This window comes from Lissotriton helveticus, chromosome 8, assembly GCF_964261635.1.
Source record: "Lissotriton helveticus chromosome 8, aLisHel1.1, whole genome shotgun sequence".
Lineage (NCBI taxonomy): Eukaryota > Metazoa > Chordata > Amphibia > Caudata > Salamandridae > Lissotriton > Lissotriton helveticus.
The window spans coordinates 739,517,702-739,532,455 of NC_136069.1; the positions used below are offsets into that span (position 1 = coordinate 739,517,702).

Below are 14,754 nucleotides of genomic sequence, written 5' to 3' on the forward strand. Positions count from 1 at the left end.
CAAAATAACGATGGATTTAACCCATATCGATTGACTGGGAGAGAATGTTTGATTTGCTCTGCATTCCGTCCATCATCTGTGTGTCTTTTGTTTTTTTGCCCCAAGTGTGCAGACGTGGGTCAGGGGCTCACTGTGTCACTGGATTCAAGCTAGCCTGGCTGATGAGGGGTGATGCCCCATAATGGTCCCAGGATGCTTGTTTCATGTTCAGGGAGGACCTGGCTTGGCTGCTCGATCTGGACTGTTCCCATGAGCACAGGGTCAAGACTGATTTGCATATGGCTGGGTCTAAACTGGGGTGGCATGGTGAGTAAAAGAACAATGGATTTAACCCAATTTGTCCATCATCTGTGTGTCTTTTGCTAGAGAGTTTATCAGAATGTCAGCAGAGTTTAGGATTACTCGGAGTGGAGTAAATGAAGTTTTAGGGCTGCTGCTGAAATGTAATTTATGAAATCTAGTCAGGAGACAACTAGCGAAAGGATCTCTGTGTAGCAATAATCAGTGGAGATGAGGTGATGAATTTCCTTCTATTTCTCCTGTTGGAAATTGGCATATTTAGCCATATTTGTTGAGTTATCAGTGTCAGTGACAAGTCTAAGTGAAGCCTAGACATTTGGCAAAGAGAGTCGGAGTTGGTGAGAAACAATACAGTACTCCAGAAGAATAAGGTCGATTGTACTCTTGAAATGGAGAGGCAGGAATTCTGCTTTCTGTGTGTTTAGTTGGAGGAAGTTCTCTCTCTATATCATCTAGGTTTATAACTGAGATAATCAAAATCTTAGAGTGAACATTTCTTTGATTGTTGAGATTATAAATAAAGGTGGGTGTAATATGTGCACCGGTGTATGGTTATGCCTTGGATTCAGGATTAGGCTTAGAGTTTATGCAAAGAGTAAATAAAGTTTAGACAACAATTGTGTTCTTCTGTACCTCTTGTGACATTTTGGTGATGCTAGAAGTGTGGTCTTCAGTCTTCACTCATTTAGATTTGTTAGCCAGGAAGGATGTGAACCATTTTAGGACTTCACCTTGATAGCATGTGTGGTATTCAAGAGTCTGAAGTATTCTTCCATAACTGACTGCATAGAATATTGCCAATAGGTTTAAGATGACTAAAAGCCATGAGTCATAGTCATAGTCAATTTAGCTTTATTCGATTTTTAAAGTACAAAATCATAAAAGCATTCATTTAAAAGACACGTTAAAAAAGATCAATACATATAATGTTGAGTGCATTAACAAGATGGCGTGATGTAATCCAGTTCATGGGGGCTAAGGATTTGTCAAAGAATAAACGCCGCTCCACTCAATACAAATTTATATGATCAGAATTAAAAAGTAACATTTTAAGCATTTATATAAAATAATTGCACTTTTTTAATACTCTATATACAAGTTTTCCAAAGGTAATCTAATATAGATAGATGGATGATAATAATCACATATCTTACATTGAATTCCTGAACCTGATAACAAGTTTCAAGTAAGAAGATACAACTTTGATGACGTATGCGTTTTCTAAGAATTTTAACTTGTAAAAGGCCACTCTGCAAGTACGTAAGCCCCAGGCCTTTAATAAGGGTTTCAGGAATCTTTCCCTCGGAATGAGATAAAACCTGCAGAACAGTACGCAGTGGATGTTGGACTGGTATGAGATGTCAGCACACGGGCAGATTAGTCTCTCCCCTGTCCAATCATTACATAGCGGGAAAGTGATTAATCTAAAAAAGGTGTCCGTACGGAAACGGGTCAGAAGCATACGGGCAAAGGGGCATGATTCTAATAATAAATACCGCTGAAACCCGCCATCAATAGTAATTAGTTGGTTCTCTATCACTGTGCGTTTACCCTTTTCCAAGAGCCATCTTTTATTGTCTAGCTGCTCTAGGATCATCCTTTTCAAAGTAATTCTAGACACAGCCTCCAAACTTGCAGGGCTTGAAAAATATTCCGGGTGCCCAATGTCTTTAAGCATTTCTCTTACATGCTTAAACCATTTTATATTGGCCACACCATCTAGCCTGAGACAGTCTTTAATAACATCTCTGTTCAGGCTCGTCTCAGGTTTTACCCATACATTGTACCACAATAATATGGGGGAAGATTTAATGGTGTCGGAAATATATGGGAGGCCTAGTTCATTGTGAGCAACGTATGTAGCTGTGCATTTGGGAACTGCTAATAGATAACGGATGAAATGATTCTCACGGAGTTGGATGTATTCTGCGTGCTCAATCCCCCAGAGGCCTGCTCCATAAGTACCAGTGGATACGCATTTTGATTTATAGATCTGTGGAAGTTCACCAACCGGTCTCCCTCCCAGTTTTTTGACAAAATTAGCCAGTGCACCTGTGGCCCTGGAGAAAGCTAAATGCCTTGCTGTTGCGGCTGCCTGCCATGTGCCCCTTCTGTCAAAGTTAATACCTAGATAGGAGTACCTATCAGTACTCTCGACTTTTCTCCCTTCCAGAAATATTGAGCATGGTGTCATTCTGGTCCCGGCTCCACAGTACATAGTATATGTTTTGGAGACATTTACTTTTAGGCTTCTGCTTCTCATAAAATCAGTGAATTTCCCTACTGCCCTTTGCAATCCAACCTTTGTCCGGGACATTATTGCGGGGTCATCCGCATACAAAAGTATTGGTATTGATGACCCGCTTATTGTTGGATAGTCATAGTACGATTCATTGAGATGTGGACCAATCGCGTTGATGTATAGGGTGAAAAGCAGGGGTGCAAAAATGCACCCCTGTCTCATGCCTCTGCGTATCTCGAACTTCTCAGAGCACTCACCCCTCCTCCGATATCGGACTCTGGCACCTGCCCCTCTATAAAGTTCTTTGATGAACAAAAGAATTTGCTTATCTATACCAATCTCAGTGAGTATCGACCAAAGCATCTCATGGTCCACACAGTCAAATGCGGAACTTAAGTCCACAAAAGTGACAAAAAGATTTCCTTTTTTGGCCTGAGTGTGCTATTATTAATGCCAAATTGAGGCCCTGTTCTATTGTGCCTTTGCCTGCCCGAAAACCATATTGTAAGTTTGAGATTACATCATGTTTTTCCGTCCGATCCTCGATCCTATTTAAGATAATCCTCCCGGCAACTTTCATCAAGGCATCGAGTAGCGACATCGGGCGGTAACAGGCGGGATCATTCCTGTCCCCTTTTTTAAAGATCGATACCACGATTGCGTCTGGCCAGGTTGGGATAAATCCAGAGATATTTGAGGAGTTAAGCACGTTAGTGAGCAAGGGGGCCCATAGGTCAATCTCAGATTTGTAGACATCTATGAGGACACAATCCGGACCAGGTGCTTTCCCTGAGGGGCTTTCTTTTAATGCCCTGATGACTTCCTCACATTCAAACGTGATGCCCAAAGGGAAGGAAGGCACTAGGTAGGTTGTGCCCCACAGATGCACCAACATCATTTCCATGTAAGGATCTGGGTTCCACAGTATCTGCCTTGTCATATAAGCCTTTAAAGTGTGTGACTCAGGTTTCACCCGGGATTGCCAGGTCAATTTGGTCCGCCTGTTTACTTTGCAGGAATAGGGCATTTACTGCCTTCCAAAAAGCTATATTATCTTTTCTTTCGGATGCTTCATGGAGTGCCAGCCATGCATCTTTCTTTAGTTGTTTTTTCCTGCTGATTATGGTGGCACGATAAGATTGTCTAGCTCTCCGAATTGTTTCACTGGATCTTGGGGTGGCATGTTAGGCATTCTTTAAGATGGTGAGTGCCTTGTGCAGCCCTCATCGAACCAGCCTTGTCCCTTCTTCGAGCCGTGGCAGGATAAGCTAGTTAGAAGTCTTTTTGATTCCGCTAAGATTTTAATAAAGGAATCAATAACTATATGGGGTTCATCCTTGTTTGAGAGGCAGATTTGGATATCCTCATAAGTGTTTTTAACTACGTTTTGAATGAAAGCCACATGCTCCACCTTATCCCATTTAATACAGTACCCATTACTGCTGGCTACCCTTATTGATGGATTATATAATCGGTTATCCAGCGGTTTTTGCTCGATACCCTTAGGTTTTATAGTGATCGAGATTGGGTAGTGATCACTAAGGATGGTATCAAGTATTTCCCAGCTTAGTACTGACCCTGATTATCTTGAGGATAAGAGGGTGAAATTGGTGGTTGAATTACACCCTCTCCCATTAAAAGTGGTCCGAAAGGGGTTAGTGGGAGAATATAATTCATTAACATGTGACAAGGTGAAATACGAAGTCAAGTTGTTCAGTAGGTCCCCCAGCTTGGAGTGATTAAAGTGAGTAGGAGCATCTTCCTTATTGTCGCCCAAACCGCAGATACCTGCGGCACCACGAGGGAATAGGGTGCAGTTGAAATCGCCTACCCATAACAGGGCCATGTCTCCGGCCATCTGTTCCTCCAATTTGAATAGGTTGGGCATTAGGTTATTTACAACATTTTCCAGCAATTGTGTTGGAATGTTGTTGTAAAAGTTTACGAGTGTCATGTTTTTTAGATCTCCCCAAGGGGTTACTATGATTTGGTAGTACTCTGTTGACAAGAACTTAACTACTTTGGATCCCCATGTAGTGTAGATAGATGTACATAGCCCCCCCTTGTGTCTACCCTGTGCACTGGCAGTAGCTGGCGTGTGAAAAGTTTGGTAGCCCATAATGTGTAGCTCATTTATGGTCCACATTTCCGGTAAGCAGAAAATACTATGCTTGGTTACAATTTCCAGCCATGGGGGGGTAAGTTATTGTATCTGTCAGTCCCGCAACATTCCAACATAAGATGTTGTTAGTAGATTTCATCTCTGTGGTGGGAACACTATCGTCAACCTCTGCGCGTGGGCCATCTGTGATACTCGTGGTTGGCAATGAACTTATTCACATTAGGGGTTCTGCCTCTTGTCTTCGAGCTTTGCTTGTCAGGGTACTATCTAAAGGCATTTTATTCTGATCAGTAAGCTCGATAGTTTCAAGTAGGACATTATACACTCTAATTGTCTGTGGGATACTGACGGGGCCCTGTCCCTGTTGCTCATATTGTTCTATCAATGGCAATCAATGGCAGGCTGGACAGCTTGTGGAGTTGCTCCCCCTTTCTGATCTTCCCATGTCAATCCTGGTCGTCCATGCCCGATAGGGCCTCATAAGGATTATGTAGAGGGATACTCCACCTTGGTGTGCGGGTAGCCTGGGATGTTCTTCCTTGCTGGTGTTTAGGGGTCCTGCCTGTAAATTGATGGGGGGGTAAAATACCCCCAACGAGTTGATACTTATAGAATTATGAAATATGGAAGAATGTCTAGTGCGAAATACAATTTCATGGATAAGTCTGGGATCGCTAAAGGTCAAGGCAATGCAATCGCCGGGGGAGATCTTGTTTAGTTTTCCTACCCACTCCACCCTTCTTGCCATTTTAAAGCAACTAAATAATTCGCTGCTTAGCCAGGTTTGTTTACCCAGCCAGTATAGGGATTTGTTTCTAAGTTCCAACCAACTTTCGTGCTTTCCCTGAGCCAGGGTAGGCACATTGGCCAGGACCACCACATATGGGGTGGCTGCAGGGGGTAAATCTAAGCGATCCCTCATGTCCATGGCATTCTGGTTGGTTTGGCCACTTGAACCGGGGACACAACTTTCAGGCTTGCGCTGGGCCAATCCCATATTTGAGAGATTTATTGGGTCCGCGTGTGATAAAGGCATATCTCTGTTGGTCTTTAAGGTAGAATTTGTTTGTGAGTAATCACATTGGGATAGTATGCGATTCCCCATGGGTGGATCAGTAGTTGGATGTGAATCATTTGCGTTGATCATATGTATGCCTAACTGGGCCTGCTTGGCTTTATCTGTATTTGTTATATGTTTGCTTACACTGACCATTTCCTTCAAACTAGCTACTCTATTAGTCAATATCTGTAGGGTCTCGACAAGTGTGCTACGTGAATCACTGACATAATATAGAATGACAAAATATAGACTTACCAAAATATAGTTACCAAAATATAAAATGCCAAAATATCGAATTCCTATCTACAAACAGGTAAGTACAAAAATATTGAATCCAAAATATAGTCTGTAAAAAATATAGTCAGTCAAAATATCGATTTTTTTTAAATGTCTTAAAAGTAATTTAAAATTAATGAAATAATAAATATAATTAACTAAAACATACTTAAAAATACTCAAATAACCTTAAAATTAAGATATAATTAATTTAAGTTATTAATAAAAAATTTACAATATTTTACTGTAGGATAGCAGGAGGGTAACATTTAATATTACCACTCCAGTGAGTGCAACAGTAGGGAAAGCGTTGGATAGCGTAGGGGTAAAAAATTCTATTCCCACTCCAGTGAGTGCAACAGTAGGGAAAGCGTTGGATAGAGTAGGGGTAAAAAATACTATTCCCACTCCAGAGAGTGCAACAGTAGGGAAAGCGTTGGATAGCGTAGGGGTAAAAATTACTATTCCCACTCCAGAGAGTGCAACAGTAGGGAAAGCGTTGGATAGCGTAGGGGTAAAAAATACTATTCCCACTCCAATGAGTGCAACAGTAGGGAAAGCGTTGGATAGCATAAGGGTAAAAATTACGATTCCCACTCCAGAGAGTGCAACAGTAGGGAAAGTGTTGGATAGCGGGAGGGTAAAAAATACTATTTCCACTCCAGAGAGTACAACAGTAGGGAAAGCATTGGATAGCGTAGGGGTAAAAATTACTATTCCCACTCCAGAGAGTACAACAGTAGGGAAAGCATTGGATAGCATAGGGGTAAAAATTACTATTCCCACTCCAGAGAGTGCAACAGTAGGGAAAGCGTTGGATAGCGTAGGGGTAAAAAATACTATTCCCACTCAAGAGCGTGCAACAGTAGGGAAAGAGTTGGATAGCGGGAGGGTGAAAATTACTATTCCCACTCCAGTGAGTTTAACAGTAGGGAAAGTAATGATTTAATATATTATTAAAAATAAATTAAATATCAATACCAATAAAACATTAATTGAAATTAATAACCAAATTAATATTATGTAATAATTAATTAGAAATACAACTACATATTAGTTATTAAAAATTAATAACCTATTCATAATTATTTAACAACTAATTAATTTTCAATAACAAAAACTAATTCATAATAAAAATTAATACCAACTAAAAATTAACAGTAAATTAATTATCAATACACAAAAAGTATTTTTAATATGTAATTAATTACAATTACATTACTTCCCACCCTATTCCCCTATAAACCCACATCCCACTACAGAAAATACAATAATACAATTATCATAATTATCAAATATTTAATTAATACAAAATAATTACCAATTAATAAAAATTAATTGCCAATTAATAGAAATTAATTACCAAATAAAAATTAATTAACAATAAATTTAAAATCAATACCAATAAATGAAAGAAATTATTTACTTAATTACAATTAAATTACTTCCCACCCTATTCCCCTATAAACCCACAAACCCAGGCAGGTGCGCGGCCCCAAAGCACCCTGGGGAGTGTAGTTCTAAACTCCCGTTGCGGTGTGGGCGACGGTTCCCCAGGCAACACAGCTGGTCCTGCGGCGAGGCTTCTGTTGTTCCCGGCAAAGGTAGGGACAAAGGAATAATCAGAGAGAGTTTCCCGCGCCGCGGGAGGCGCCCTGGTCTTTTAAGCGCCTCCAGGCACTTGGCTGTAACGTCAGGCAGGTGCGCGGCCCCAAAGCACCGTGGGGAGTGTAGTTCTAAACTCCCGGTGCGGCGTGGGCGACGGTTCCCCAGGCAACACAGCCGGTCCTGCGGCGAGGCTTCTGTTGTTCCCAGGCAAGGTAGGGACAAAGGAATAATCAGAGAGAGTCACATTTTTCAAATTTGTGAAATATATCAAACAACAATTTTGAAGTAGCACTTTTAAAGATAAAACCTGCTCTGAAACCCGATGGGTGGGTGACTAGTAGGTGCTCTTTTAAGATTGTGTTGTTTAGCTTATTAGTTAGACTTTTTTCTGTGGCCTTCCCAAGCCATCACAGCTTGGAAATTGGAAAATAATTGGTGGTGGGTGTAATTTATGTAAATTTGTATAAATTGCTGTGGTGTACTTTCACATATTTACACTGGATTACACAGCATTACAACCCTGCATTTAGAGCTATTTGCATAGCGCAAGATGCACCCTTGCATTCAAAATTAGCCAGAGAAAATGCACTAAATGCAAAAGAACAGGAACAGTAGCAGCTTTGTTCCTGTGCTCTTGGATAGACATTTTTGCCCCAAATTATTTATCATTACAAAAACGGGCATATGAGCATAAAGTTTGGTAATTTTGTCACACAAGAGTAGCAAGAACGTACTAAATTAACTCTTATTACTCTGGCTTAATTAAAATTTCACCCAAGCCTGAAAATAATGTGATGCTTGGCAGGACTCTTCTTTCTTTCTTTATTTCTTTATTTCGGCACTTTGCCATAAAAGATTGCACAATACATACAAGTTAAAGAAAGAAAATGTACCATTTTTGCAATGTACAATCGTTAAAAATTTGACACAATAAATAAAATAATTAAAACACATGCCTGCATGGTTGGGTATACCACCGTTGAAACGTACAAGAAAATGGTAATACATTTCTGGTCACATTTTTAAACCTTTTTTGCTTCTGGCAATATAAACACAGTAAAGGAATCTACTAACACTAAAAACAATGATCTGGGAAGTATCAGACTTAATCAATCTATATGCGAGATGACATGACCTAATACCCAAAATGTTACACAATGGTTTGATCCATTTTTTCCTGGCTTTAGAGTAAGCTTGACAGAAAAACAATATATGAACCTCATCCTCTTTGTAATTCCCCTCGCACATTAAGCAATTCCCACTTGCTACATGAGTTTCGTCTTTGTTTTTCCTTGACCAATATTCCTTTAAGTGATTGGTCATAAGGTTTCCATACCTGAACTTCAAAAATAAGGTCTTTGCAAGGGGAGGCTCAACTTCGTCGAGGAAGATCTCAAAGAGGGGCTCATCCTTAAATGATACAAAGTTATTCACAAGAGTCCCACATCTATTCCCATTGACTAATTGGTTGTTTATAAAAGACCAAAAGACTTTTTTCACCAACGTTTTTGTGGTATGCGGTAGCCTTTCTGGGTGCTCCCATAACTGTGTGAGACCTAAGATGGAAAACCATGATTTAATATGTTTAAGCCAGGGAATAGAGCTCAGCAAGTCTAAGCCCATTATTTCTTGTAACCCTTTCCTGTAGTCATCCAATTCTGGTGTCAACTAAGCATGGGCGGATCTAGCGGATCTCGCGTACGCGAATTTGCATATTTACGGATTCGCAATCCGCGAGAATACGCGAACTCTCGCGGATTTGCGGATTTTCCCGTTTTTTGTGTTGGCGAGCGTTCGCGCGGATTTTGGGACAATTTCGCAATTGCGAACTTACTTTTCGGCTCGCAACGGCCGCGACTATGTTGTTTCTACGTCTGGTTTATCATCACAGGTTCACAGCACCCTCTGTTTCACCACTGCCACCCTCTGGGACACCCATGCCACCCTCTGGTACATCCTCACTGCCACCCATTAGGTTTGTTTATCACTGTAGTTTATGGGGGTTGAAAAAAGCAAGCACACCTCCCCTACTTCAACTGCAATGAATTAATTTGGGGTTGATTAATGTGTCAGTTATTTTGAAAGTTCCAGTCTGGCTGGCACCTGCTTCCTTCCTTATCTGTAATTTGCTTTCTGTTGCAGTGCAATTTTTTTTCACAGGACCTTTATGGTCTACTTGTAGCTATTCTATGAGCCTGCTGTTTGGGTCATAGCAGGGTCATAGAATAGTTGCAAACTCTGGAGGGGCCCCTCAGGAAGCACTAGAGTGAATGTTACTAATGTTAAGTTTGAACTTTTGCACCTGCTCATTGCTTTCAGTTTAGCAAAAATCGTTTTTTCTGCAATTTCGCGCGTTTTTTGGGGCGCGAATCCGTGCGAGATCGATTTCGGAAGCCGCGAATGCTTGCGAATACACTAAGTTTTTCTTTGCGACGTGTATGTTCGCGTGATTTTGTGCGTGTTCGCGAGGCGCTTGTAGCTATACGTTTGCCAAGTTACCCTAGCGGTCGTACACGGGCGCGGCCATCTTGTTTGCGTGACGTAATTCCGTTTCCGGCCGCTATGTGTAATCTCGCAAACTGTGCTGCTCGCTAGTACAATTTCGCGCGTGCTCGCGAGGAAAATCTCGCGCGAACTTACCCACGCGGTCGTGAACGGGCGCGGCCATCTTGTTTCTCATTCATTGCTATGGTTCTGGGCATGCTTTCGGTATCCTCTCTGAATCTCTGCCATCCTTTGCTTGTTTGAAGTTTATTTGATCTATTTTACTTATTAATCTATCCCTCTATTTTTCTAGCTCTATATTTTTGTGTTTTCTGTTGCTTTTAGTTACTTTTAAACTACTTTTTTAAACTCTTTTCTTTTCTTCTTCACTATTCTATTTCTTCTATATCATTTAACTTTATTTCTGCCCAGACCATGGTAAAGGGAGCCGGGAAGCACCCTGAGAAGGGGAAGGGTCCCGCACCCCGTGCCCGGCTCCCGTGCGGGCGTTTGAGGGGGGAGCAAGTGGTGCCACGGGAGATCTTTAGCGCGGAGGAGGTGGCCGCACTCATCTTCCACGTCCAGCGCCGCCTCCCCAAGACGATCCTGGGAGGCGGCAAGATCGCAACCGGCTATGGCATCCGGGAGCGCCGGAAGCGGTGGGAGAAGGTGTGCCGGGCCATGTTTAAGCTCTCTGGGGTCCGGTGCACATATAACCAGGCCTCCCACCGCTGGACAGATGTCATGGACCGGGAGCGGGACTTGCTGGACGCGCTCGGCGTAGAGGTCCCCGGGCTTGGTGAGTAGTAGTAGCTATTCATCACTACTCTGTTTTATCCGGCTCTGTCATTTGCAAATCTTTGTTCTTTACCAAGAGCAATAATGCTGCCGATTACATTGTAGGTAAATTATATTTCAAAATCTTCTATGCATTTCAGGTGCACTGCTCTCCTTCTCAGTAGCCTTGCTTGCTACTATGCTTATTTGTTTTGTATTTTGTGTTCATTTCATTGGCCTGAGAAATTATGTATGAGTGTAGTGTAAAGATAAGAACTGCGTAATGCTAGACACTAAGGGTCATATTTTCAATTACCGGCGCATCCCTGCAAAGTAGCAGGGGTGCGGCAGTAATTGTGTGCCATGCCACCACCACCCATTGGCCCAAAATGTCACAGAAGCCTTACGCATCTGTGCCGTAAAGGCGGCGCATTGCTGGAGTTGCGTGCCAACGATGGCGCAGCTCCAGCAATGCTCTGGGGTACCCTATCTCCCCAATGCTGCATCAAGCCGTACGTCGGCTTCAAGCGCGCAGGGTTTGAGTCATGCATCATTGTCCTAAAAGTGACTGATTGACATCTTGTAGATTTCCCTCAGCCACTTTTAGGATTCGTTCCTGCGCAGGTACGCCCTCCCTTGCGCCGGAACGCCCCCTGATGGCGCAGGGCTTTACAACGTGATGCATATATACGCCGCACCAACACCATGGCGAGTCTTTTGTTCTGCCGCTGCGTCACAAAAGTCATGCAACAATGGAGGAAAATGAGCCGCAAGGGACTTCTAAGTCAGCCCCAACAGACTGAAGTCCAGTCCTTCCTTTAGACACATGGCTATAAGAAGAAATAGTGGCGGTGGTCGGTGGATTGATAGTTTGAGTATTCACTGATCTGCAAGCAGGATGGACTTTGTCTGTCACTTCGCGTGCTGCGGACTGCTGCCTGCCAGGCCTAGGCAAACCTCTTTAGTAGTCTGTTTATTGAGTTACATAGGAACTTTCTAAGTCAACGGTCCGCAAATCAGGCAATACGAATAACGTAGTATACCACATGAGATAGATCCCGTGGAATAGTTGTCTATCTATTTGCTATTTCTCCAAAATATTTTTTTATTGTTCTTTTGAAATGTTTGATTTGGTTGACAAATCTCATCCATGTTTTCTGGTCTTTCTTTCTTTCATGTTGTACATCAGCTCCCCCCAAGGGCAAGAGGACACAGGAGGAGGGTGCTGTTCAGGAGGATGCAGGCCAGGATCGGGCAGGCGAGGGCTCCTTTGCTGGCCCCAGTAAGTTTAAATTTTAATAAAGAGTACCTATTTTTTCCTAGCGTTCCTCATTCGATTTTTTCTAAATCGTCTTTGATCTTCTTGTAGACTGGATATAAATTCTTATCCTGCCTCGAATATGACTCCATGTGGTATTACTAGATTATTCTTATTAGTCTGTCTGTGTAGCTAACTAAGATTGGACATTTGGCAATTCCATTGTACTCCCATTCTATTCAGCAATAGCTCTATGCACTGTCTCCTTACTGACTAGATAGTGTGGCAGAGTCATTTAGCTCCCGAAGTCACCGATGATTGATCCCCAATGATCTTTAGATTATCCTACGCAGGACAAGAGTACGGAGTCACAGTCAAGAAGTGTCTGAGGCACTCATGCTTGCAAAAATTCCAAAACCTTTAGCTCATCCACTCTAGTCTGGAGGACCAAAAACCACAGAGTCTATTTAAGTTTAATAGCTTTATTAAAGGTAAACACATTTATTAAAATCAACTTTGTCATAAAACTATTTAACTGAAAACGGAAAAGTGCTTAGTGCTGACGATTAATTAGACACATTTCTTGTGGTCGAGCCGAGCTCTCACCTGGTTTGAACTTGATCCTGGACTCGTGTTCTTAGAAGTCAAGCTTCTGTCTGTAAGGAGAAAAAGTGGTGCGTGTTAAAAATAAAAAGCAAGCATTCATCAGTTGTGCATAAAAGTGCAGCAAGACAACAGCCTTCCCTGGAAAAAGGGACATTTTTACTTTAGAGTAGACAGTCACAAATTATTACATTGTATTCTGTTTTTTTAACATTTCTTTATTACTCCTAGACCAAATATTATATAGTAGTGAGTGGTGTATTCTAACATTCTTAAATGTACTTTGTAGGTGGAACATCTGGTGGCGGGGCTAGCGCGGAGGTGGCGGTGTTGGGCGAGGACTCGGAGGACTCTGGGGAGGAAGCGGTGCAAGAGCCGGCGGACGGTCCTGTGGGGGTTCCCACGGTGGTGGCGGGAACAGGTAAGCTATATATTCCTTACTTATTGAGATTGAAGACTGCATAGTGTGCTTTCTGCACAGGTGTATTACAAATCAACCAGGTAGTAGCCTCCTCAAAATGTACTCCGACTTAGCTGTGAAGTTTTTGGTGAGAAGAATCCCAATAAGATCTTAGATGAACGTGATGGATGGGATGAACGAAAAGCGAAAGAAGGGTGTAAGTAAGTGGGACGCGAAATTTTATGATGGCTGGCAAAGAAGAACGATATGTGTTTGCTTGGCCCCCGAGGTGGCTGGGAAGGAAAGAATATGGTATGGTGCATGGCTGAGTCAATGATGAAGCAAGGATGGGTGGAAGGACAGCAGCCTGGGTGGGTGAAACAGAAACTGTATGTGTGCGTATACTTTGAATGAATGGATGCCTGGAGCATGGTATTCTCTGACTCTTAGATAGCACATGTGTATCTAGAGAGAGTAGATGGTCGCTGGATGAACTAAGTGTTACCTTGAAGAGCATGTACCACCGCACCCGCACGTCCGTTCCAGTGTAGGGAAGGCAAGGAAAAGAAATTTTAAATGTGTCCAATACTACCATGAATAGTAGCAGTACTTTGTATTGCAACTGCAAGCACAGCATATATCCGGTTATTAAGGTGGACACTCCGTACCTCTCTTAATACCTTTAGTTTAGTTGTAGTACGTCATTCATGTGTGGGTGTATCACTGTTCACTCAATATTAAGCAAAGCACCTAAAGTCATCCCATATGTCATCAAATACGTCCCATGTGAAGTGATAGATAATCAAATTATTTAGCTTCTTCATTTTCCTTTTCTAGTACTCATTTGCACTGTAGGGTGAAAGGTAAATTAATTAAGCAGTAGCCCTTGTAACAGAGTATTCTCAGTGCCACCCGTAATAGAAAAGTAATAGCTTCACCACCTGCATGTACTGGACCGGTACAGTAACGCCAGTGTGTCTCACTCATCATGGTGTGCAACTGTTTTTCTCGGGTGCAAGTTCACTGTGCTGCCATTCTGCCGGCTTGCATAAGATAACGTACCAATTTTCCTAAACAAGAGAGAAGAAGAAGAATAAGACTGGGGTACTGTCATAGTCGACTGTAATGGAAGTCCATAGTGGTCGTAGAATTTGTTCATTAAACTACCACTAATGTTAGAGCAAGGATGCAGAAGTGGGAGGTTACATAGATACTGTCCTCAATAGTTATGTACTGTGCTTTCAATTTGCTACTTGTACTGTGACCCAACTTTCGGCTCATTCACTTTGTGTTATTAATGCTAAGGAGCATTGGTTACAGACTATGTCTTTCTTTCTTCATATAGTTGCTCCTTCCAAATCAACATCACGGAGGGAGCAGGCTTGAATGGCCCGGCAACGGAGGCTGGATGCCACTGTCGCCGAATATCGGCGGCTGGTGGCCCTGGAGGAGGAGGAGGACACGCAGTCGACCGGTGCAACCACCACAACATCCTCGACTGGGACAGCTGCATCCTCCTCCGTGACCCCACGGGCCGCCAGCATGCGCAGTGCTCCAGCGGTACGGAGCCGGGCTAAGAAAGCCAACCGCCACCGCCAAGCAGCAGAAAGACCAGCTGCCCCCC

At 42.5% G+C, this 14,754-nt stretch overlaps 1 protein-coding gene across 3 annotated transcripts in view; it reads right to left on the reverse strand.

Annotated features, from left to right (window-relative positions):
• LOC144772891 (acetylserotonin O-methyltransferase-like) overlaps positions 1 to 14,754 on the reverse strand; it is a 667,360-nt gene that overhangs the window by 1,511 nt on the left and 651,095 nt on the right. The gene's annotated exons all lie outside the window — the stretch shown is intronic.